This window comes from Chrysemys picta, chromosome 14 (assembly GCF_011386835.1).
Source record: "Chrysemys picta bellii isolate R12L10 chromosome 14, ASM1138683v2, whole genome shotgun sequence".
Classification (NCBI taxonomy): Eukaryota; Metazoa; Chordata; order Testudines; family Emydidae; genus Chrysemys; species Chrysemys picta.
Genome location: NC_088804.1, coordinates 19,582,718 through 19,604,596, shown reverse-complemented (window position 1 = coordinate 19,604,596; position 21,879 = coordinate 19,582,718). Strand labels below are relative to the sequence as shown.

At 42.9% G+C, this 21,879-nt stretch overlaps 1 protein-coding gene across 7 annotated transcripts in view; it reads right to left on the bottom strand.

The window, feature by feature from the left end:
- SIAH1 (siah E3 ubiquitin protein ligase 1) overlaps window positions 1-16,956 on the bottom strand; it is a 47,583-nt gene extending 30,627 nt beyond the window's left edge. The window contains exons 1-3 of one of the 7 annotated variants that reach the window (XM_065567097.1): window positions 16,822-16,953; window positions 13,969-14,093; window positions 10,746-10,880 (exon numbers count right to left, since the gene is read on the bottom strand). The gene's annotated coding sequence lies outside the window, so the exon portion shown is untranslated. The other 6 variants (XM_065567096.1, XM_065567098.1, XM_005289832.4 and 3 more) reach the window with 6 other exon arrangements.
- Between the last annotated feature and the right edge of the window lie 4,923 nt (window positions 16,957-21,879).

Sequence of the window (21,879 nt, the reverse complement as noted above, 5' to 3'; positions counted from 1 at the left end):
AAGAAAATCTCAACCAAGTAGCTTGATAGCTAATACATTAGTATCTAGTTTTTGCCCTATTATTATTCAGTATCTCCTGGAAAAATTCATAAGAGTATTTGCCCATGCCTAAGGCATAGTAGTAATCTTATTACACGAGCAGTTATGTATGCAATGAATGTTTATCTAGGTCATCTGTTCTATTCTTGGAAGAACTGTGAAGTGATTATTCAGAAATTCCTCAAATGAAACAAAGACATTACCAAGAGATACAGTGGAACCTCAGAGCTACAAACACCTCCAGAACGGAGGTTGTTTAGAACTCTGAAATGTTCGTAACACTAAACAAAATGTTATGGCTGTTCTTTCAAAATTGTCCAACTAAACATTGACTTAATGCAGCTTTGAAATTTTGCTACGCAGAAGAAAAATGCTGCTTTTAACCATCTTAATTTAAATGAAACAAGCATAAGAAACAGTTTCCTTACCTTGTCGAATCTTCTCTTTAAACTTCCCTTTATTTTTCTTTTTAGTAGTTTATGTTTAACACACTATTGTACTGTATTTGCCTTTTTTGGGGGGGGTTCTCTGATGTTGCCTAATTGCGTACTTCCGGTTCCAAATGAGGTGTCGGGTTGACTGGTCAGTTCGTAACTTGGGTGTTCATAACTCTGAGGTTCTATCGTATCTAGAAAGAGGTCCCTGTATGACTTGGCTTCCAAATTCTAGCATCTTTTTAAAACAAAAGCAATTCATGCTGAGATTTACTTATAACCAAATTAATCTGTAATACTATATATTACATCCATGTGTTTTTTCATTACATACCTATGTAAGCATCTGCTTTAGTAAGAAGCACATTCTCTGGGACTTGGAAACTAATACCAATAACAAAGGGTGATCAAGGGAGGTCAACATTTAAATCTACAGGCTTTGAAACTGTTCAAGTTATTCTGATCCAAAATGTTAGCAACTTTAAAACTGTTATAATAATTCAGCTAAAATTGTGCTTATTTCATTTTCAGTCCTCAATTTGTTACCAAGAAATCCATCAACACTTTTTCATGAGACATATGAAAACATGTAGCCTTGCGTGTAAATGCTGGGTAGACCATTATACCATATAAATGTATATCTCATTATTAAGGAATGCCACTATGTTAAGAGACAAACTGGTAAAAATTATTAAATTGAGACAAATCTGATAGGGGAAAATTGGACAGTTCATTCCTTCCCACAACAGTTAATTTATTTTCTATGCACTGAACACATTCAGTAGAAATATGTAAGATATTAAATCAGGATGACCTTCCAATCACAAACTTAGCCCAATAATACCCGTAAATAAAAGCAGACTGTTACCATGCACAAAGTCAGGCATAACACTGGTTGCAATGCAAAGTATCACTACACAGTGATGACATATGGAAGCAACAACTGCAAAATATAAGGATTCCTAAGAGAAAATTTAAAGTATCAATCCATGCGCTGTAATTCCATCCAAACATCAACTAAATATCTTTTTAATGAGTGCATGTAGCTAAGATAAAGGAGAATTCTGCAATATTATGAAACAGGACAAACTACCAGTGCAAACAGAACTATAAACCTGATCTTTCATGCTTTAATGAGCTGGCATTCAGTGTGAGCTATAGCATACAATATTTAACTTTTGCTCTCTGGAATGTCAATTACAATCCATACATCACTCTCAACCAATTGATAAAACAGATCCAAAAACATGTATAAAACTCATAGCCAATGTTGTTAGCAGTGTTGGCCACAGGATATAAGAGAGACAAGATGGGTGAGCTGAGGGGTGAAAACATTATCTTTTATTGGACCAACTTCTGTTGGGGGAAACAGACAAGCTTTTGAGCTCCATAGCGCTCTTCTTCAGGTCTGGGGAAGGTAATCAGAGTGTCACAGATAAATTCAAGGTGGAACAGATTACACTGCTCTACCGTCAAAATGCTTCTGAAATAAATGTAGTCAAACTTTACTAATTCTGGGTCACTGAGAATGAAAATGATGCTTAAAATTGTTGATTGGCTCTCGTTTTCAAGATATGCTATTGGGTCAGTATATACGACCCTTGACTTGGGAATGGCGGAGGATAAGTGAGTTATAAAGGGAAGGGATCTCAATTTAAACCAGAAATGACTAAAATACATCTTTGACTGGATCTATGAATAAATCTATGACTGGGTTTGGACAATACTTGCTTTTTAGGCAAAACAATGAATGATGCAATCTAAAGCTGGTATTGCGTCATACATGATGTGAATTGCATCATGTTATTCCTAGAAGTCATGGATGATGCCATCATAACAAAGCTTACATCACTCTGCTGAACAAATTGCCCTATATCAGCTCTAGAAATCATACAGTGTCATGCTCTCTTATTTGTCAGTGTTTGATTTTGCAAAGGGACACATTTCTGTTTAGACAAAGTGAGCAGAGGTGCCTCGTACTTGTGTGAACAGTGCAGATAACTTCTGCTATGTTTGTGGTGAAGTGACTTTTGCACCACAAAAGCGCAGTATAACCACTATGGTTAAGAAAGCCTATCACCTTTATTTTTGCTGCAAAATTGGAGATCAGGACAAGAGGTGGGCCCCACACATATGCTGCAACACTTGTGCAACAAATCTTCGCCAGTGGTTGAACAGGAAAAGGAAATCTATGCCTTTTGCAGTGCCAATGATTTCGAGAGAGCCAACAGATCATACCAGCAATTGTTACTTCTGCATGATGCCTCCAGTTGGAAAGGTGTGTCAAAGAAGAAAAAGTGGACTGTGCATTATCCAAACATTCCATCAGCTATATGCCCAGTACCCCACGGAGAAGGGCTGCCAGTTCCTGATGCACTAGAATCACTCTCACTTGAGTCAGACGAGGAAGAGGAAGAGGATGAAACTTCTGGTCCTGAACCATCAATGTCACAGGACCCACATTTTCTCCCATCCTCCTCCTCTGAACCACACCTCATAACACAAGGTGAACTGAATGACCTTGTCAGGGATTTGGAACTACCCAAGAGTAAGGCAGAGCTGTTGGGCTCCAGACTACAGCAGTGGAATCTCCTGGCAGGTGATGTTAGGGTTTCCATGTTCCATGACTGTCAAAAGGATCTTGTCCCATTCTTCTTCATGGAAGGTGATCTTGTAGCCTGCAACAACATCGAAGGTGTGATGGCAGCCCTCAACATCGTTCACGATCCAGATGAGTGGAGACTGTTCATTGATTCATCGAAGACGAGTCTTAAAGCTGTTTTACTGCATAATGGCAATGTTTTGCCATCAATTCCAGTTGGTCATGCAGTCCATATGAAGGAAACCTATGACAACATGAAACCACTTTTGAGGTGCGTAAACTATGACCAACATCAGTGGCAGCTTTGTGGCGATTTAAAGGTTGTTGCTCTCTTGCTTGGTCTGCAGACTGGATACACAAAGTACTGCTGTTTTCTCTCCGAATGGGATAGTCGTGCAAGAGATTCCCACTACATCAAGAAAGATTGGCCACTCCGACAGTCATTGGAGCCTGGGAGGAAAAGTGTTCAGCATCCACCACTTGTTGAAGAAAGGAAGATTTTGTTACCACCCTTACACATCAAGCTGGGTCTGATGAAGAACCTTGTCAAGGTCATTGACAAAACACAAGCAGCTTTCAAGTACCTCCGTGGAAAATGTCCAAGGTTAAGTGAAGTTAAGATAAAGGAAGGTGTCTTTGTTGGTCCTCAGATTCGTGAACTTCTTCGAAATGATGCATTTGACCATGCACTGCGTGACAAGGAAAAGACGACATGGAAAGCCTTCCAGTTAGTGGCAATAAATTTTCTCGGAAACAACAAGGCAGACAACTACAGGTTGTTGGTGGAAAACCTCCTCAAGGCATACAAAAGCCTTGGTTGCAACATGTCACTAAAGATACATTTTTTGCACTCTCATCTAGATTTTTTTCACCGAACTGCGGAGCAGTGAGCGACGAGCACGGCGAGCGATTTCACCAGGACATGGCAACAATGGAGAAATGCTATCAGGGCAAATGGGGCCCATCAATCCTTGCAAACTATTGCTGGACAGTGACAAGAGATGCTCTATTTAATGAATACAAGAGACAAGCCAAGAAGCGCCGAGTAGACACTGAATAGGACTAAACTATGTACATAATAGTTTTTTGCCTTTTGTTTCATAATAAATGTTATTTATATAACCCTTTTGCTAATTTTTAAAGTGTTACATAAACAGGACAGGTGAAATATCATGTAAAGCAACCATAAACACATGAAAAGACCTAGGTTTACAGTTTATGATTAAAACTCTATCTACACAATATACATAGACATAAAATGTAAAAACTTAAATATCTTAGAAACAGTAGCCAGTTGTTTTAATTGTCATGTTTGAATTCAGCACATCAAAATACATAATAAATAGCACATTTTATCTCTGAAGCAGACGACTTCTCAAAAATTGTAGACCAGTGTTATTAAGCATAAGGAGTAAACATGTTGCAAGAAATCATTCAAAATTAAGCAGGCAATTAACACGTCTACAATCATAGGACAAAGGAGACTTAGTGGGTTACAGACTGCTCTAATGAGACATAAAACCAGTGTCTCTATTGAATCCATGATTTTTGGTGTCTAGCGGAGTTATAAATTTAAGTTCCTAAGCTCGTCTTTTGAAGGTGTTGTGGAGGTTTCCTTTGAGGATGAGGACTGAGAGGTCAGACATGGAGTGATCATTTTGTGAAAAAAGTGTTCACCCACTGGTAATAGGGTGTTTTTGGTTTTTTATAATTTTTCTGTGGGAGTTCACTGAAGAGCATAGGGATTGATTGACTAGTTTCACACACACAGTTGGTGTACCTCGACCAGTGAATCAAATGCCCTAACACCATGTGTTGTTCCATGGATACTGCACATGCCTGTATCTTGAAAGGTGTGTTGTGGGGGGTACTCATCATCGTAGTAGTGGTGGTGAAGTGGCTAGAGGTTTTGCATCTATTGTTATGACAGCCCTGCAGTCTGCAATGCGGCACCATGTAGACAAGCCCTAAGAGTGTCTTTTTCTGGTTTATTTTAGCTAAATTAGAAGAAGGCATCCTTAGTCCAGAATAAGAACATCCATATGGGGAGTTATTCCAGAATAACCCTACTTTATTCTGGAATAACTTTAATACACAGCCAAGCCCAAGTGGGGGAAGAAAAGGAGGAGGGGACCATTACCAGAACCAGAAGACCGGGTAGGAGTAAAATGGTCAGAGGGACCTGGATTGACCACCAAAGGCTCTCAGAAGCGAGGAGGACTCTGAGGGAGGGAACGCCATATAGATATTCAGATAGTCTAAGGCCAGAAGAGACCAATGTGATAATCTAGTTTTACCTCCTGTATCACACACACCATTGGAGTTTTCTGAATTAATTCCTATTTGAACTAGTGCAACTCCACCAGAGAGGTCCTTTGGGGCCATCTGCCTGTCCCAAATCAGGATAAAGGAGGAGGGTTGGGCGTGGGGCTAGCAACTCTACCCCGTAAAAAAAAATAATTTACTACAGAAACACCAACAATAGAGATAACAGTGACTTTTAGCCTGGAAAAAGAAGGGCCTTCAACTCGAAGACACATGACGCTGGGTGGTGAAAGTCATGAGGAAGCCACTAAGCCGATTACCCTTCTTGCAACTAGGAGGATTGCCATCGGTACATGGATCGTGAGGAGCATGTATGAGTCAAGAAAGACGGCGCAGGTCGCAGCGACCTTCAGGCTGATAGCATAAAAATGGGCTATACCTGGAACCAGCTAGAGCAAATGGTCCAGGATAGAGGACTCTGGAGATCTGTGGTTGGCGGCCCAGACCCCGATTGGGGTGACGGGCATGAGTGTTGAACTAGTGCACATCTTTTAGAAAGACCTCCAATCTTGATTTAAACGTTGCCAGTAACGGAGAACTTAGTACAACCCTTAATAAAATTGTTCCAATGATTAATTACCCTCACTGTTTAAAATGTACACCTCATTTCCAGCCTGATTTTGTTTAGCTTCAATATGCAGCCATTGGATCGATTTATATGTTTATCTGCTAGACTGAAAAGCCTATTATCAAATATTTGTTCCTCATGTAGGTACTTATAGATGGTAATCAAGGTCACCACTTAACCTTCTTTTTGTTAGTCAAAATAGATTGAGCTCCTTGAATCTATTGCTGTAAAGCATGTATTCCAATACTTCAATCATTTTTGTGACTCTTCTCTGAACCTTCTCCAATCTATAGTCTTCTTGAATACAGATGTGACAGGTTGGATCACAGAAACCCCCTTGGGAGCTGCCACCTGATGTGCCAAGACTACTTCTGCCACCTGCTTTCCCTGCCAGCTCATGACTCCAGCACCCTGTCTTGCTGAGCCAGACACTCCCGTCAGTCCAACAAAGACCCAGGGTCTGAATTACCTGCCCCAAAGCTGCAGGTTTACCTGAAAACAGCTCACAGAAGTGTGCTTGTCTTTAGCACTCAGATGCCCAACTCCCAATGGAGTCTAAACCCAAATAAATCCATTTTACCCTGTATAAAGCTTATGCAGGGTAAACTCATAAATTGTTCACCCTCTATAACACTGATAGAGAGATATGCACAGTTGTTTGCTCCCCCAGGTATTAATACATACTCTGAGTTAATTAATAAGGAAAAAGTGATTTTATTAAATACAGAAAGTAGGATTTAAGTGGTTCCAAGTAGTAACAGACAGAACAAAGTCACCAAGCAAAATAAAATAAAATGCGCAAATCTATGTCTAATCAAACACTGAATACACAGTGGTGAGCTGGAGCCGGTTCGCAAGAACCGGTTGCTAAATTTAGAAGCCGGTGTAGAACCTGTTCCTAAAGGGGTAGGCAGGTGGGCAAACTCCGGTCTGCGGGCCACATCTGGCCCGCGGGACTGTCCTGTCTGGCCTGCCTGAGCTCCCAGCAGGGGAGGCAGAGGCTCCCCCGGTCCCTCCCCCCTCCTTGCAGAGCCTCTGGAGCCCTGGGGAAGCGATGGGGCTCCCGCGGTTTTTTAAAGGACCGGGGCAGCAGAGGCAGCTGGAGGCCCAGCCCTTTAAATAGCCCCTGGAGCTCCCCACAGGGCTCTGGGGGCTATTTATAGTGCCCAGGGCTCCCCTGCTTCTACTGCCCCGGCCCTTTAAATAGCCGCCGGAGCCCTGGGGAAGCAGCAGGGCTCCCGCGACTATTTAAAGTACCGGGCGGCAGAGGCAGGCAGCTGGAGCCCTGGTCCTTTAAATAGCTCCTGGAGCCCCCCGCTACCCCAGGGCTCTGGGGGCTATTTAAAGGGCCTGGGGCTCCCCTGCTTCTACTGCCCCAGCCCTTTAAATAGCCACCGGAGCCCTGGGGAAGCGGTGGGGCTCCCGCAGCTATTTAAAGGACTGGGGCGGCAGATGCACCTGGAGCCCCCCGCTACCCCAGGGCTCTGGGGGCTATTTAAACGGCCTGGGGCTCCTCTGCTTCCACTGCCCCGGCCCTTTAAATAGCCGCCGGAGCCCTGGAGTAGTGGCAGCGGGGCTCTGGCAGCTACTTACAGGACCGGGGCGGTAGAAGCAGCAGGAGCCCCAGACTTTTTAAATAGCCCCCAGAGCCCTGCTGCCGCGACCCCAGGGCTCCAGCAGTGGGGCTCTGGTGGCAATTTAAAGGGCCTGGGACTCCAGCCCCTGCTGGGAGCCCCAGGCCCTTTAAATTGCTCCCTAGGTAAGCCAGGCCACGCCGGTACGCCGTACGGGGCATACCAGCTTACTTTCACCTCTGGGTAAGGGGGTGGGGCTGCAAGCTCCAGCGGCTGCGCGGCATCCTTACACAGCAGCATGGTAAGGGGTCCAGCCAGGGCTGGGAGGAGGGGTTGGAAGCGGTTGAAGGGGGTAGAGGCTATGGGGGGGGCGGTCAGGGGACGAGGGGGTTGGGTAGGGGGTGGGGTCCTGGGGGGCAGTTAGGGTGGGGGGTCTTGGGAGGGGCTGGTCAGGGGACAAAGAGGGGGGTTGATGGGTTGCGGTTTCTGAGGGCGGCAGTCAGGGGCAGGACGTGGGTTGGGGTAGGATGGGTGGGTGGCGGGGGAGAGACAGGCACGTGGGGGCTTGTATTCACCACGCGGTTCCCTAGCGGGTCTTCGGCGGCACGTCCTTCACTCACTCCGGGTGAAGGACCTGCCGCCGAAAACCCGGAGCGAGTGAAGACCCCCCGCCGCCAAACCGCCGAGGACCCGGTAGGGAACTGGTTCTTAGGATTTTGGGAGCTCATCACTGTGAATACAGATAAGATCCTCACCAGTTCCAGAATGCTCCCTTTTACACACTAATCTCCTTTTTGCCTGGGTCTAGCAATCACTCACACCCCTTTGTTCCAGTTTCTTCCAAGTATCCTGGGGGATGGGGATGCTCTCTTTAGCCAGCTGAAGACCAAATGGAGGGGTCTCCCACGGGTTTAAATAGACTTTCTCTTGTGGGTGGAGACCCCCCTCCTCACTCCTATGTAAAGTCCAGCTCCAAGATGGAGTTCTGGAGTCACCTGGGCAAGTTACATGTCCCTGCATGACTCACAGTCTTTACAGGCAGAAGCCATTGTCCACATGGTATCAGGAAGACTTATGTGGATTAGAGCATTCCAACATGTATTGTTCCCCAAGTGCTTCCTGATCAGGTACTTCACTTTGCCAATTCCTTCCTAAAGAAGCTGAACAAATGCCTCACAAAGCTTACTTAGAAATCAAGCAAGTATACAGCCAATATTCTTAACCTCAAGTACAAAATGATATATGTGTACAAATAGGATGAATAGATATAGTAGACTATAACCTTTACAGAGATATGTTACATGGCACAGGCAGCACAAAACATATTCCAGTTATATCATATTCCCATAAAGCCTTATGGGAGGTACCGTCACAACAGAATTGGACAGTATTCCAGCAGTGCTTGACTCAGTGCCAAACACAGAGGTAATATACCACTCAACTCCTCAAGAGTTCCCCCTTTATGCATAGATCTACATATTTTGTGTGCTATCAAAGGGTGCATCTACATTGCACAGTTCTTTCGGGGGCATGTAGTGTATACCCAAGTAGGCCTCCTAGTATGGTCATAAAGAGCAGTGCAGACTGTGAGGCAAGGCTTAGATGAGCAAAGACCCATCTGAAGGGTGACATGATTCTTGACTCTCCTAAGCCATGCTACCCCCAACTACACTGCCTCCCCACTGCTGGAGCTCTTCCACACCACAGGGAATGACTCTGACAGTGGAAAAAAGGCTCAGGGAATGGGGAGGCAGTTGGGAAAGGCCTCCCCCCACCAGAGCCTTTTCTCACTGCAATGAAATGTTTCAGCAGTGAGGAGTTCCTGAAGCCATTCCCGACTACCTTCTGCAGAGCCTTTCACTGATACATGGAGCTACACACAGCAGTGTGGAGACAGTATTCTTTTTGCTGTGATGTATAGCTACAGGTATACTACATGCCGCTGCCATAGGTGTGCAGTATAGATGTAGCCAAAAAGTGAAGAGTGTGTGTATGTTTAAGTTCTGGTACAAAGCCTATATTCCTTATTTTATCTGTCAAAGGTCTATTAAGGGTTAAACCACAAGGGTGGAGCTCTGGTGAGATTATGCATAAACAAATGAGGGCTAAAGCACTGGTTCCAAAAATCTAGGCAGCTAGACTGCAGAGCCTCCACTGCCAAGACAGGTTATCAGACCTGCAACATGCGCCTGAGAATCCAAGACCTAAGAATAGTCATCAGTCACTACCCAGACCCAGGGAGCTTAGCAGCACACAGGACTCAGCAGTTGGATCCCTCACAACGGGCTGGTATTTGTTTAGAGGGAATGGAACTAGGCCAGGTTTTGACAGAGATCTTACTTTTTTAATCCCCTTTTTTATGGGAGTGCTTCATAATAGAAAAGCAGCAGTCCAAACACACAAGTATTGCTACCAAGTGACCACAATTATCAACTTAGGCCCACTGCTAAAAACCTGGAGGACCATACTGACAAAGACAAAAATGGCTCAAGGAACTCTCCACCTAGCCTGAACGAAGACAGACCTCTGACCAAAAGACTCCCAGGACTGGTGAGGAAACTGAGGGAGCCAAGTGTTTGTTATTTTTTCTATAGCTCTGTAACTCTTCTGCTTTCAAAAAGTATGAGCATGTGTGTATAAATAGTTCCTTTGCAAAAACCTGTGTGTTCCTTATTTTAATTGTAGCATGTCCCTGAAGGACACAATGATAAATCACATAGTGACAGAAGAACAAGATGCAAGCCCACATTTAAAATGGTCGTTTTGAAGTTGCTGGAACATTTAAAAATATATATTATTTTAAATAAATGAAAGAAGTTTTGGAATTTGATGTGGAATGTTTGTTTATTCTCCATTAAATGAAATACTAGACTATTTACATTTTGCTGATATGCTACAGGTAAAACAAAAGAGCACTGAAGTGCTTTCAATTCATTATAATAATTTATGCTCTTGCCATAATAGAGTTTATTGGTATTCCTACATCCCTGATCATCTTAAATTCCTAAGCATTTCATTTCTTAACACTTTCTACGTATACATCAGTGCTGCTCTTTAACTCAGAAGAGATTACTCACATGTAACTCTCCCTGATTTTCTGTTGACTAGTGCTAAATGTGCTAACTTGCAGTGCTTCTAGTGCCTACTGGCCTGCAGAGCATGCTTTTTATGAATTATATTCATGAAAATAAATGGGGCTTTACCTCATAAACAACAGGTACTGCTTTAGTGGTCTTTAGCCAAGAATATCACCCTGAGGTACAGCAAACAAAAACAGATTGGACTGTTGACTCCTTAGACAACCACATTACACAAAAAGCTTCAGGATTCCTTGAAACCTAAAAAAATAATAATATCGTTGGTAAGGATGATTCAGTCTTTAGGGTGCTAGTCTGGGACTCAGAAAACCTGGGTTCAAGTCCCTACTCGCCCACAAATTTTCAGTGTGACCTTGGACAAGTCAGTATGCCTCAGTTCTCCCTCTGAAAACTGGGAATAGTACTGCCTGCCTCACAGGGATGTTCAAATATATTACTGATACAGCATGCTCAGTAATACAGTAAGTACACAAGATAGAAACAGAGTTCTGAGGGACTGAAGGCTCAGGATATTGATAATGAGAACACTGAACACTAACCATTTTAAATCATATATTCATATCTAGCCCACTTTGGTAGTAACCAAAAGTCACTGCTGTCTGATGGCCTATGCAAAGTGAGTTGGCAGTCTCAGTCCTATTGTTAAAGTAAACCATTTCCACAATATAATTGTTGTTGACTGGCATTCCACTTGCCCAGAAGAGAAGCTAACACCCAAATGGACATGAGCATTGAATTATACTCAGGCCTAATAATGGTCTCGCTAAGTCATGGATGAGGAAAACTGGAAGAAGTTTATAATATCCTCCCTCATCAACTGTCTTGTATCTGCCCTGAAGATTAAAAAAACCTTCAGATTACAGGTCTGGCAATTTACCATCTTTATTTTAGGGAGTGCTGGTAGCAACCTCTCTATATAGGCTAACACTTTTCAAAGATTCTTCTGACCCTTTTTGTGAGGTTCTAAGAACAGGTTCCATTGTTTGAGGTTGGCCTTTCAAATTCAGCGAGGAGAAAGCCCTTGGGTTAGAGAAGTGTATTTTCTTTGTCCCACGATATTTTGTTCAGATTTAGCCAAATTATAAAAACTGTTAAAAATCACCATTTCACTTCTCTCTTGCATAGCTCAGGAAAACTAACAGAATTAAGGTTGTACGAGCATTATAAATTCTGCATTTTCTAACGTCCGAGTCCTTGAATTTGGAACCTAGAAGGATGTTTTAACAGTTGGGGGGGGGGGGGGGGGGGAGAGTTTTTTTTTTTTTTTTTTTTTTTTGTAATTATAAGGACATTACAACTTACTTGGAAGTTTTGCGCTCAAAAGTGACTGAAAATGGCATCAGTCATGTACCAAACATGCTCATTTTACAAGTAAAACAATGTTTCTTCTGTCAGCCCTACAAACTCAACCTGTTCTGCCAGCCAGACTATCCCCTCAGTCACACCTGTGTAACTGATATTCATTTTGTGTAACCCCATTGCCATCAATGTTGAACAGATGTAAGTGATTAGAATGCTAGAAACCCGCGGTTTTCAACATGAGGTCAACAGACTATGTCTAGGGGGTCCACAAAAGGTTTCCGTTACCACAGAACAGTGGTTTTCAACCTGTTGTCTGCAGACCCTTGGGGGCCCACAGATTGTCTAAAATTTCCAAAGGGGTCTGCACCTCCACTTGAAGTGCTTAGGGGTCCACAAATGAAAAAAGATTGAAAAACACTGTTTTATTTTATTTTGCTTGGTGACTTTGTTCTGTCTGTTACTACTTGGAACACTTAAACAATTCTGTTGATGCAGAAGAAGGAACAGAATCTAGCTCTCACCTATGTTGGGTCTGTAGTGCTATAAGGAATAAAAAGTTTTAAAATAATATTTTGGTAACTAAAAATAAGCAGGTGTGACTCTGAATACATTCAAAGAGCAAAACTGTTGAGTAAGACACCATTTTTACAGCTACTGATCAGAAAAGAATCATACTTTAAGGATGAGGGGAGAAAGAAAATATTAGGGCCCTGCCTACACACGAAAGTTGCACTTGCTTAACTAAAACTGACTTTTAAATTGATTTTAAACTAATGCAACTTGTGTTTAGACAAGGAATCTGCCCCCAATCCTATATTGAATTCTATGCAGGTATACCCCTGTGCATATCTCCACTGAAGTTAATGGGGCTCCACTCGCACAGAACTCATGGCAAGACCAAGGCCTTAGTAACAAGTTATACATCAGATTTCAAGTGTACCTATGGAAAAACATCGCCACAATACATTTGCATGTGTTAGTTTGTTCCTGATTATTCTTATTAGCACTTTTTTAAAAACTTCATTTTTGTAAACTTTCCAAATGCCATGTTTTTTCAAACGATTTCAGAATTGCAACCACTTGGTGAAAATATAAACCAGAATGTTTTGCTAAATAGGAAAGGCACAATGAAGCTATGACAATCTACCACCTTAAGGCCTAAGCAGACATTTAATTTGAGGTTCATTGCACTGATTGAATGACCTTAGCCTGCAGGACTTTGCACCCCCAGTGTCTCAGTGGGCAATAACTTGTAAAAGACTACAAACTTCACTATTCTACCTTTTCAAAATGTTAATCTATTAACAGAGAATAATGATTAAGCATTGCACTTTAAAAGTTATGCTATTTTTTAGCTATAAAAACAGGCAAAGCATACAAATGCTGATAAATTTACTTTAAAATTCCCTTTCAAATCAAGACCTTATATCAAGTTTCACCCTACAGCAAATTATGAGATTTATAAAAAAGGAGTTTACCATAGTAAAGCTAATAGAGAACTTCCTCTAAATACAGAAGCAAAGATTCTGATTTATAGTAAATGGGAACAATAAAGATAAGCAATTCAACATACCTACATTATCAAGCGAGGCACCTTCCACAGGAAATTACGTTAAGTAATTTACTCTGAAGTTTTTTTTCTCCTTTACAATTCAATAGCAAGTTTTAAAAATCATCTTTGTAAATCAAAATCATTTAACTCTCTAGACAGTCTGTACATTAATCACACTTAACATGGACATTTCCTTCGTAATTCTGAAGCCCCTCTTCTGAATGCAGCTGTTTGAAAATATATCATAAACAGTATGTAAATGCCATTCTTCCCTTTAGGAATATCCACAATTTAGTACACCGTGTTCAAAACCCAACACTTAAACCAACAGATTTTCAAATGAGTCGCAGTCACATACTGCAGTATTAGGGTCTGATTTAGGATCCCTTGTATAATCATAAAATTCATTGAGTATAATGCACAATAAATGCCAGAGCAGACCTTTAAAGGTGAACTGAAAGGCTTTATACTTGCCAACACCAAAGACTGTAGTTCAAAGTTCTGTTGTCTTTCAAGAGCAGATGACATCACCAAAAGCTTAAGTAATGCAAGGTGCTGCACTCTGCTTGCTTTGCTGTGTGTATTCACATGGTCATCAACTAATACAGGAAAATATACAGAATTGCGACCTCAGGTCAGACAGACAAAAGGAGGAAATGGTCAACTATTGTTTTAACATGTACTTGCTTACATATATTTTGCACCAGTTTTACTACACAGAAATATGTAGTATTATAAATGTTTGATACAATTCCAGATATAGAAAAACAAAGTTTGCTAGATTCTGCAGTTTTCACACTAAACAATTTTTCACTGGGGAAATAAAGTAATTTGAAATTCCATATTCAATTCTCAGCACTGTGATGAATGTTGTGATACCACCACAGACATACATCCCCTCCCCCACCTACATCACCAACTGCAAGAAAACAAAGTGCATGTATCCGGGTTAATTGTACTTATTTAGCTCTTTATATGATAAAAGCACTTTAGTAATATTAACCAGTCCTCACAACATCATAGTGAGATGGTTAAGAATCCCCATTTTACAGATAATGGTAATGAGGCACGCAGTTGAAATGACTTGCCCAAAGCCATACAGAAAATCAGTGCACAGTCTGGATTAGAATTCAGGAGTTACTACAGATAAGGCACTGTAAAAGAGCAAATTATGTATCAGTGCTATTTTGGCATTGAAGCTGTTTGTTTTACACTAAAAGCACTTCAAAAATGTTGACAATATATCCATAGGTAAATTTCAATAAGGTATGAAATGCCCCAAATCATTGAATGAAAAGCTCTTTTGCCACTGAGAAGTGTGTGCTAATTGAATGGCAGGTCAGGTAAACCTGCGCTATTACCTGAAAATATGATTACCCAGTGTTGTTTGTGTGGCATGTATTCTACTGATTGTGTTGTAATATAGTATATGCTGGGGAGATTATTTGGCTGCACCCAGTTAAGACCCTCTGTTACTGAGTGGCCGGAGAGATCAGTAACAGACCTGAAGGTGACAATTTTGCAACAGAAAGACTTCAAAAACAGACTCCAAGGAGAAACTGCTGAGCTTGAATTGATTTGCAAATTAGATACCATTAACTCTGGCTTGAATAGAGACTGGGAATGGCTGAGTCATTACATACTTGAATCTATTTCCTTATGATAACTATCCTTACACCTCTTGTCAACTGTCAGTAATTGACCATCTTAATTATCACTACAAAAGTCTTTTTCCTGCTGATAATAGGTCATCTCAATTAATTAGCCTCATAGAGCTGGTATGGCATCTTCTATGTATGTGTGTATATATATATTCTTATTGTATGTTCCATTCTATGCAGCCGATGAAGTGGGCTGTAGCCCACGAAAGCTTATGCTCAAATAAATTTGTTAGTCTCTAAGGTGCCACAAGTACTCCTGTTCTTTTTAGCTCATGAGTGAACTGCTCATGCGAGGAAAGAGATAAATACACTAAAACAGGGAATTTGGTAGAGAGGACTGGATTGTGGAAGGAGGGTGTGGGAAGAGTAGGTTAGCATATTTATCTTTAAATAAACAGCAACAAAGTAATTCATAAGACATTTGCCTATTATGCAAAGGAACTGTTTCCTCCCACCTTTCGTTTTTGTATTTTTACTCTGTACACTGCTCTAAGAGGAGACTCTCTTCCCCTGTGTTTGATGAGTGATTATATTTTGTTCATTACTACTAACAGTAATAATATATCACTGCAAACTAGTGCTAATTTAAACTGTAGAGAAGTGAGGAGAAATGGAAGAGTAAAGCAGCGGAGCTCCAGCTTTGGGTTGCTGGGACCATAGGGAGGAAGGGCAGAGTGATGGAAGGGATAAGCAGAACTCCCCTGTCTTCCTCCCAGGGGAGGAAGGGGAGATAAGAGAATGGAAACGTTGGGTCTCACAGGAAGTGCCATACGGGATCAGATCATTGGCCCAACTGGTCCAGTATCCTGTCTTCCACAGAAGCCCATCTGAGCGGGATCCATGGGGGAATGGGTGATGGGAGGGGGCAGAGGCTCCCCAGCCTTTGGTTTCACTGAGACCCCCTGAGACGGGGCTTAGCAGCTCTCCCCCACACCCAAGTCCTCTTGCTCCCAGACACGCTGCGGCCCTGCTGACCTTCGCCATGCCGGCTGCGAGCTCCGAACTCGGCCCCACTCCCGCAACACAGACACAAAGCGCACGAGTCAACGAGGCCGGGCTCACAAAGGGGCAGCCCCGGAGGCGGAGCGGCGACTCCACCGTGCCCCGGGGGCCCACACAGGGCTTCAAAACAAACCCCTTCGCCTGCAGCCAGCAAGCGAGCTCCAGGCTGCCTCGGACTGGCGACAGAGGCGAGCTCGCCTTCCCCAGGCACACAGACAGCCGCCCGGACCCCAGCACAGGCTCGCTTTCCCCAGCCACGGAGACTCGGGCCTGGCGCTGGAAGGGAGACCCCGGCCAGCCCCGTCCTTCAGCGCCGCGCCCGAGGCGCCCCTTGCCCCTCGCAGCCGGAGCCTGCGGCCCGTCGGGCCGGCTACTCCCGGGAAGAGGAAGCCGGGCGCCGAGGCTGGGCTTAGGCCGCGGCGGGGCCTTGTCCCGAGTCTCCTCTGCAGCCGCAGCGACTCTCCCGCCCCTGGGGCTCGGACGGGGCCTCTCCCGGGCGCGGCGCCCACCACCCTTCCGCGGGGGCCGCCCGGGCGGGGACTGAGGAGGGGAAGGCCGCCGCGAGAGATCCCTTCCCCTCAGCGGCCGCCCGGCCGGTCTCCCTCCCCGCTCACCTGTGGGCGCTGGGCGGGACCACGCTGCAAGCGGCCTGGCTCCCCCTTACCGTCCCGGCTGCGGGGCAACTCGCTACGAGGCTCTCGCCGACACGGCTGTGGCCCGGCCCGACAAACCAACCGCTCGCTCCTTCCCTCCCGCCCGCCGCCGGCCGAGGAGACACCGCCACGCACGGGAGCGCGCCGGCCGCGATGCACAGTCCGCCAGCGACGCGCGCTCCCAGTTCCCGACGCGGGCGGCGGAGGCGCGCACCCGGTAGCGGCCTCCGCGCACGCGCATCCAGCCCGCCGGCTTCTCATAGGCCCCGCCAGCCTCCGGGAGCTCGCTAGTGACCTCATCGCGGGCCGGTGATCCCACGAGCCCGACACTCACGGGCACCTTGTCACTCCAGCGGCACCCCAACACTCGGGCTCCCCAGGACCTCAGGCAGCCCCCCAAATACTCCGAACCTCGTGTCCCTAACAGCCCCCAAAACAGGGGTCACCCAGAGCTCTGCGAAGCGCGCATGGGACTACAGCAGGTCCCTCCAATTCCCAAAGGGTCCCCCCAAGCCCAGGTGTGTTGTTTTTTATCCCCTATTAGGCAGTGGAGCCCACGAAGGGCAGTCTTGTCACCTATTCTGCATCAGCCCAGCTCTCTCAGATCCCACCTGGGGCTGAAAAGTTGTTTCTGCCCCTGGGTGTCTTGACAACCTATCCTGAAAGATGATCCCTCACTCTCACAGATCTTGGGAGACAGACCTGGCCTCGCTTACAGACAGCCCCCCAACCTGAAGCAAATACTCACCAGCAACCACCATACAACAAAAACACCAACCCAGGAACCTATCCTTGCAACAAACCCCACTGCCAACTCTGTCCACATATCTATTCAAGTGACACCATCATAGGACCTAATCACATCAGCCACGCCATCAGGGACTCGTTCACCTGCACATCTACCAATGTGATATATGCCATTATGTCCCAGCAATGCCCCTCTGCCATGTACATTCGCCAAACCGGACAGTCTCTACACAAAAGAATAAACGGACACAAATCTGACATCAGGAATCATAACATTCAAAAACCAGTAGGCGACCACTTCAACCTCTCTAATCACTCAGTGACAGACGTTACGGTGGCAATTTTGCAACAGAAAAGCTTCAAAAACAGACTCCAATGAGAAGCTGCTGAACTTGAATACCATTAACTTAGGTTTGATCAGAGACTGGGAATGGCTCGGTCATTACACTAATTGAATCTATTTCCCCATGTTAAAATATCCTCACACCTTTGTGTCAACTGTCCGAAATGGGCCATCTTGATTATCACTTCAAAAGTTGCTTCTCTTAATTAATTAGCCTCTTACAGTTGGTATGGGTACTTCCACCTTTTCATGTTTTCTGTATGTATAAATATTTTCTTACTGTATGTTCCATTTTATGCATCCGATGAAGTGGGCAATAGCCCATGAAAGCTTATGCTCAAATAAATTTGTTAGTCTCTAAGGTGCCACAAGTACTCCTGTTCTTTTTGCTGATACAGACTAACACAGCTGCTACTCTGAAAAATGACGGTTTTGTGTCCCCAGTCCTGCTGTGCCATTGGGTTCTTATCACATGGACGTGGCCCACTAGTTTGCCTCAAAAAGTGCTGAGCCTTCCTGTGCTGATGTTCACAGAGAGTCCCATATGACTTTATGTCACTAGCCCTGTCCCCCTTGCAGACTCTGCACTTGTTCTGCACCTCTTATTGTCTCACTTTAATTATTGACTTGTTTTCTGTTATCAGGTACCGCTACACAGCAAATGATTGTCATACAGGCTACATACATACCCTGAATATGTCCCTGGCAGGCTTGTACTGAGGCAGCTAGCCTGAGCTGAAGCCTGTCCCACTGCATCTTCACTGCTATTATGACCTGTGCTAGCTAGATTAAAGCTAGCACAGATATGCCTACCTGCATTATAATTACAGCTTCATTTACTGTGTACGCTTACCCTTGGTTTTCAATTCTGTTAAGGCAAAAATTTATAACATTCATGAGTTGTAAACATGTTAGTTGCTCCAAATTGCTAATTATATGACAGCAGTCCTAAGTGCGATGTTGAAAATCCATTAAAAGATCCCTGTGCCAAGGGTCTTCATCCTGCAATTGATCTGTACAAGCAAATATTTACGTGGGTGTCTGCATGAATCTGGGACTACAGATCAGGTCCCAAATTAAGGACATTACAGGCAAAGGATATAGGCCCTACATTAATGCTTTATTTTATGCACAAAAAAGGTTGTACTGTTTTATTTAAATCAATTTTGAAACCGATGTAGTTAAATCGATGCAATCCTCTTGTATGGACTTAAGCTAAAGCAATATAAGCCACACTCAAACTGATTTCAGAGTATAACACAAAGAGTTGCACTGACAATTACATCAGATTCTAAACTGATTTAACTAGAAATGCAACTGTAAGTAAAGAGCAGCATATAATCTAAACCAATTTTATGGTGTTCCCACATTTTAGTTTTAAATATGCAAAGTTTTTTGTAATAATTGCATATAACTGCATACAGAAGTTGTCATGGGGATACTGCATCCATGGAATTGTGAAACACAAAGGGCCCTACTTAAGAAATACCTGTCCATTATTTCAGGTTTCAGAGTAGCAGCCGTGTTAGTCTGTATCCGCAAAAAGAACAGGAGTACTTGTGGCACCTTAGAGACTAACAAATTTATTAGAGCATAAGCTTTCGTGGGCTACTGCCCACTATGCATCCGAAGAAGTGGGCTGTAGTCCACGAAAGCTTATGCTCTAATAAATTTGTTAGTCTCTAAGGTGCCACAAGTACTCCTGTTCTTTCTAATAAATTTGTTAGTCTCTAAGGTGCCACAAGTACTCCTGTTCTTTCTGTCCATTATTGAATGTGTGACTCCTTTAAAACAAAAAATCTTTAACTTTTATAGAACTACATTCAACAATTTATGTTAAAAGAACATTATTTTGGTTGTAAAGTCAAGCACTTGAAAGTTAGGAAATGCAAGAATTAAAATTGCCCATGCAACCTTAATGCAGCCCCCTCTGTGTATATGCAACATGATACAGCCTGTAATTACATGACCACATACTATTTTTCCATAGGACCCTTGTCTCATTCACTGAAACAGTGAAACTGTCTTTAAACAGCGTGCTTTTTCATTTATAGTAATCTTTGGTGTCACTTGTAACTATAGTAGATAAATTTTCAGACAGAAATGTGATTTTTAACTAGATGACAAAATAGAAAAAAAGGAAGAGAAAAAGTAGCTCAAACCAAACAATTTATAGTACATGTATTAGCATCACCTCCACCTGCATCTAAACATAGTCACACCTTTCTTCTCCATTTTGCTGCCTTAGGCCCCATTCCTGCAAACAAGCACGTGAGTAACTTTACACATCTGAGTAGTCCCTTTTGGCTCAATGGAACTACTCATATGTTTGAAGTTATGCTTGTATTTAAGTGTTTGCAGGACAGGGGCCTTAGTGTCTAGTCTTTCTCTAATTTAAGTCAATGGTAAAATTCCTATTGATTTCATCTGGAGCAGGCCTTTCAACAGTACCTTTCTATGGGCCTAATTTTGCAAGTTATGCACAAGCTTAACTTAATTCACATGAGAATTCTATTGACTTCAAACGACTACTCACATGAGCAAAGTCAAAAATGTGCATGAGCATAGGCAGGATCAGGACCTATATCATTATGGAAAAAATGCCACAGTTTCTCATATTATGCCAGCTTTCTCATCAGTTAATACAAAAGTTTACATAATCCACTTTAGGCCCCCCCATCCAGCAAAGCACTTAAGCACATGCATAACAATTTTCACCATGTGAGTAAACCTAATGAAGTCAATGTAACTATTCACATGCTTAAAGTCACATGTGTTTAAATCCTTGGGTGGATCAGGATCCAATTCTCCATGTTGGTTGAAGTCTTTCAGAAGTTTGGAAGAGGAGAACCATGTGTATTTTTTATTTTCAATACAATTTTTATATGTATATTTGTAAGATGTTTCTTGATTTACTACTTAGTGACTGGATAGTTTTCTATTGTCTATTTTAATTGTTCCTTTCAGTGGCCAGAAAGCACTTCATTTTGTATGCTGCTATTATGTCAAATCTGCTAAACCTCACTCTTATACATTCACATTTGGGAGTAAGTTGAAGATAACTTCTAGTGATGCAGGATTTTGCAAGCAGTTTCAATATCACAATTTTTGAGTCCTGCCTTGTGTAAACAAAGTTACTTAAAGATGTATAATGGAAAAATAAACTTCTCTGAAGTATAAATGCTTTGCACACACCATTCTCTCTCCAAATCTTGTATTTATATGGTGCCATGAAATCTTTCCATGTAAACAGTTTGGTATACTAGATACCCATCCATAGTTAAGGTTGCAACCAGCTTCCATTATAAAGGCCTATTTTAGTACCCTCATAAGTTTGGCATGGAAAATTTTTCTGGCCTAAAAATTACCATATTTAATCTAAAAACTAAGGTGAGAGTATTTCTGCAATGTTCGAAGGAAATTCATGAGACTTTTTGAGTTATTCTGATCTGAAAATATGACTTGTCTGAACCATTTTTTGTCTCTAGCTCAAAAATGACTTGTTATTGTCCAACCAAGTTTTCCATATAGTTAAATCTCCTTGAAAATGTACATCAGCTATACTTGAAGAAAATAGGTCTGATTAAGCAAAATTATTAATTATTTTTGTTGTGGATAGTTGTGGTCTAAGTTGTGCATCAACATGATGTCAGTAGATTTGGGGGATTTTTTTTTTCATTGATTTCAGCATTGAGTAGAGTCAATCACTGTATGTAAAAAGACAGGTTTCAGAATAGCAGCCGTGTTAGTCTGTATCCGCAAAAAGAACAGGAGTACTTGTGGCACCTTAGAGACTAACAAATTTATTAGAGCATAAGCTTTCGTGGACTACAGCCCACTTCTTCAGATGCATCCGAAGAAGTGGGCTGTAGTCCACGAAAGCTTATGCTCTAATAAATTTGTTAGTCTCTAAGGTGCCACAAGTACTCCTGGTTTTTTTTGTATGTATAAACACGTGCTCTATTGGCTGGCTGAAGTT